Source organism: Vigna radiata, unplaced genomic scaffold (assembly GCF_000741045.1).
Source record: "Vigna radiata var. radiata cultivar VC1973A unplaced genomic scaffold, Vradiata_ver6 scaffold_83, whole genome shotgun sequence".
Lineage (NCBI taxonomy): Eukaryota > Viridiplantae > Streptophyta > Magnoliopsida > Fabales > Fabaceae > Vigna > Vigna radiata.
The window spans coordinates 1269836-1275186 of record NW_014543268.1 but is presented as its reverse complement, the minus strand read 5'-3'; positions in this window follow the sequence as shown (position 1 = coordinate 1275186).

Below are 5351 nucleotides of genomic sequence, written 5' to 3'. Positions count from 1 at the left end.
TAATGCCTAAATTAGACTAAAGTTTCAAAGATGGACTAATTCAAATTTTCAAAATTAAAAAACAAAAAACATATTTAATCTAAAAAATATTTATAAAATAAATAAAAGTAATTTATAACAAAAATTATAATAAGTATTTTTTTTAAAAATTTTCTAATTATAGATTTATTAATTTTTGTATAGATGAACACACATATGCTAGTATTTGTATTTTCACTAGTTTTCTTAAAGTAAAATTAATATCTATAATAAAAAATTGTCTGCCAAGTAAAAAAAGATTACTCATAATAAAATTATTTAAATTATTATTTATGATTATAATTTTTTTGATAAATAAGCATGTAATATATATATATATATATATATATATATATATATATATATTCACTAGTTTTTAAAACTAAAATAAATATTTAGAATTTGTCAACAATAAATTATAAAAATTATTTATACCTACCGTAAAACATTATAATAATAATTTTATCATTTTTTATTTATGATAAAAAAATAATAAACACATACATGCATGATTTCACATAAAAATAATAATGAATAATGTGATTTTAAATTTTTTTATAAAAAAGTCTTCCTTATAATTTTATTCTTTATTCGTTTATCTTTAATCAACTTTCTTTTTTTAATTTCCACCCTCCTAATTAGTTTTTCTAAATCAACCCCAACCTAAAATTTTATATGCAACATAACAGTTGAGCATATTTTCCTTTTATTAACTACCATTATAACATTAATAATAATAATAGTAATAATTAATAATAATAATAATAATAATAATATTAATAATTAATAAACGGATCAGGTTTTGTAGTCAATAAAATATAATTGTTTTGTTTGCAAGAAAGTAAATGATGAAAAAGAAATACTAAAATTTAACATTATTATTTCTCACCTATTTATATTCATCTCTTTATTTTTCATTATATTTTTTTACTAAACTTCAATCAATTTTTTTCATTAACTATTATCATCTACTTAGTTGGTCTTGTTTCATTAAAATCCTTGATTTTAGATTAAGAATCCATTCTACATCAACCATGTATTTAGACAACATATACTCTCTAATATATTTGCATTAACCTTGTTATGTAGAGTATACACAAATCATGTTCATTTTTAGGTTTAGATGGAGAGAAAAAAAGAAAAGGGTGGAATCTAATATATTATTTTTCATAAATTCTTATTTAAACTAATATGTGTTAACTATATTTTTATCTCTAAATTATACTATGATTTTGATCTTCACTTCTATTTCAAATTTTTATCTCGTTAGGTTTCTATATTTAAGAAATAGATTAATTTAATAATTTTCTTCCATCGACGTTAATATATTTTAAATTATGTTTTCGATTATAATGAAAAATTAATTATTAATATATTTGAAGTATTAATATTAATATTATTATTATTATTATTATTATTAAAATTAACACTAAGTTAACATAAGAAATAATAATAAAAGACAATAGACGAGAATAAATGTTTCGGTATATAAAACATTAGATAACAAAAAGAGAATAGATTAAGATGACTGAAAATATTTTATTTTGTTTCTTCACAAAAAGTACATAAATTTTGATATGATCTACAATCATCCCTAATATATGGTTTAGTTACGATACTTATTTCAATTTTAGATATTATAATGTCGTATAAACTTAACCTTTCATGGCAATATCTGAAATATTTTCATTAATGTCTCTCTTTCAATATAATTTTTTTTAAACTATCTTTGTTAGTGACTAATTGACGAAAGTTATAATGAAACTATTTAAAAATAAAAGAGGTGTTCCAAGTTCTTCTCCGCCCGGCTACGAAATTGATGCGATCTCCGAAATTCATTTTTTACTTTAAAGGATAACTTTGTCCTTTTGTGTGATTTATTTTACATTTTAAATAAAATTTTAATACTAGATTAATTATGTATGTCATTTTTAAATATGGATGTGAAATTATTATTATTTTTTAAATTTTATTATATTTTGATTTTAAGTTTTAAAAGTAAATTAATATGTAAAGTCTTGAAGAATGATACTGGTTTAAAAATAATGATACTCAATTATTTTAATATTAAAAAGTTTTAATATAAATAGTTCAGTTAAGAATGAGTTTTATTATTTTAAAACACATAAGAAACTACCTTTTAGAGTTCTCTTATTCTTTTCTTAGAGTTCTCATCCCCTCTTCATTTGTTTAAAGATTAGACACAATTTGTGTAATTATAGCGGCGAGATCTTCAAGTCTAACCGATTTCTTTTCTAAGAAAGTAAGTTAGTTTTTACACTTTTTTTTGTCGGTCTCATTTCTTTTGCATGCGAACCTTAGTGTTTCATCTCAGTGTTCTATATGATTCTCTGTTGATCTTTGCTTCTCAGTGGAGCAGTCTGAGTTTAAGTTAAATTAACGTATTTGTTTATTTTGATTATTGATTTGAATTATCCTTTTCCTATGTCTTTCATCTCTCAATCATGTTAATGATTTTTGCATCATAACGTGCATATTAATCATATAAGTTTAAGAGTTTCTAGGTTTGATTAAGAATGTACTTTGATTGAATTTATGAACTTTCATATGATTAAATAGGTTTTCACTACTAATCGAGAATGTACTTTGATTAATGATAAAAATTTCAACTATAATTAATTGAGAGTTTACTTTGATTAATTAACTTTTAATTTAATTAATAAATTTAAGAATAAACATGATTAAACACAATAGCATTCAATTGAAAATGTATTTTGGTTGAATTTAATCTAGAAAGGTCTTGTTATTGATTGAGAATCTATTTTGATTAATTATAAGATTGTCCTCAAGTTAGTTAAGAATGTACTTTAATTAATTTGATACCTCAACAATAATCAATTGAGCAGGAATCTGTGAATAACGATGATGAATTTATCTTGGAAAAGCCGTGAAATTAACATATTTTATTATTATTGTTTCTAATTGTCTCATTTGTTCTTCATTTAAACTCACAACATTCTTCAACATTAAATTGATTTTCATTCTTATTTTTAAGCATTGCATAATATTTACTAACCTCTCAGAGCCTTCATAAGAATCAAGTATTGAAAAACAATTTCGTATTTGTTGAGAAACAGGTCAGGGTTACTTTAACTCTATCTAGTTTGTTGGCTACTAACTTGACAATATTGAAGTTGCCTTGTAAAGTGGTATTAATTTGATAGCTTCAACGACAACACATCAAATTTGAGTGATTCTAATGGTGTATCTTGATCATGTTTTTGTTGGTTGTAGATGCAGTTAGTATTCGTTGATTTGTGGGAGCTGTCGAAGAGTTTTATAGAACCGTTGGTCTTCAAACAGGTAAGGAAAGCTAATATTTGTTTGAATTTATGTCAAGAAGTATGAAATTATTTTTGCTAGATTGTGAGAATGATGTTTGGTTGAATATTTTATCATTTGGGATAATTATTTAATAAAAATTGTGTTTGATGAATGAAATTGGATTATTGATGAATGTTGTTGTGAATGATAATGAATTGGTATTTGCTTGAATTTTAAATGTTGCGATTTTGGAGTCCTAGGAGGTACAAATCTATTTCAGAATTGAAAGTAGTGAAATGAAAGTGGTGTTAGGAAGGTTTTCGGGTCTAAATTGAGGTTTTGGTATGTGAATTTTTACAGGAGTGGTTTTAGAGGAAAAACATGATGTGTTTGGGGTTGGTGTCTAGGCCTTTTTAAGACTTGTGTAACCTTTTTAGTCCAATTATATTTGAGGTGAAATGTTTATAATATGATATATGAGTTTTAATTTTGGTCAATGGGTAGGTGTAGGGATCAGTTTTAGTCAAGGAAGAGGGGTTTTTACAGGTGAAATATGGGAGGAATGGTTGTTAAGAGTGAAATTGTTGTTTAATGTTTACCTTAAGGCTGTTTTGGACTTAGTAGGCTAGTTAGTACTTTAAAAATATGGTTTAAAACATTTGAATTCTGATATATGAGTTGTGGGTTGTATGTTGATTAGTTGAACCTTGATTATTGACCAAATCAAATTAGTTTTTAATTTAAATTATAAATTTGTTTTTGGATCAATTCCAGTGTCCTAGATGCCATTTTGATAATTTGAATGAGTATTCGGGGTAACCAAGTTAGAAAAATTATGTTGTTGTAAAAAATTGACATGAATAATTGATTATCAGATCTGAAAATGGATTATTGTAGTAGGTATTCTGAGATAATTGATTATCAGACCTGAGAATGAATTATTTTAGTAGGTATTTTTGTTTTTGCGTAAAACTTTCAGAATTAATCGATTATCTCATAAGAAAATGAATATTTATGGTTTGTGAACATGTTTATGCATATGTTTATGATGGATGAATACGACGATATATGCATGAAATGAAATATTGCATATTAATATGTATGGTTCCATAACTCTCGTGGAGAGGTTCCATGTTGGTTCCCTGTAATCTATGTATTAATTAGGAGCTCAGTCTTGAGGGTTATCTTGACACTCTAATGATCATTTATTCTCAAGTAGAGAAGGGTCTCATGTGGTGAGAGTAGTATGAGATCCTAGTTTTGGGCTGATAGTATTGGCAAAAAACATTTTAACGTACTAATCTTGTATGATTGGTTAGAGGATGAGGCAACTGTTCCACCACCACAAGTGTACAATCTGTCATAGATCGACAATAACGCATGTATCAAGATTTTGAGTCTAAGTGTTTTGTTTAGTTTGAAGTGAAAATATAATATGTTACTTTGTGAGTTTTATGTCTTTTTTTTTTTTTTTTTACATTAGCTTACCCTTTTATCGGTGTGTGTTTGTTTTTTTCTTTTGTATTAGGATTTAATTTTTGGCTCAATACCACTAATGGTCCTTATTTTCGTCAGGTTTGTTCGATTTGGTTCTGTTTTTTTTTTCTGCTCGATGTTGTCCTAAATAATGTAATTTATGTTCAATTTAGTTCTTTTTGCAAACAGTGTTTAAATCTTTAACAACACAATGTCAAAGTTAGCAATAAGTAAATGATGTAAGCTATTATATCTGACGCGACTGTCTCTTGTCATCTTCATCATAGCCACTTCATCATCTTCCATGTTTTAGAATTTGGGAACCCAACCTCTTTCACCTTCGCCTTCTTCAAAATTTCCCTTCTTTTCCTTCATTCTCTCTAGACCTACATCCACCCCAGTTCCCAACCCCAATCCAATGGCCTCAAAGCCGCCATCCGTCGTCTCGACATTGATGGCTACGAGCCTCTCTCCTCCAAAATTGTCGCCGAACTCAAGAAAAGGAACAAGTCCAATCACCCCTGAATAATGGGTTCTTCACCAACGAGGTTTTCATTCTCATTCTTTTATCC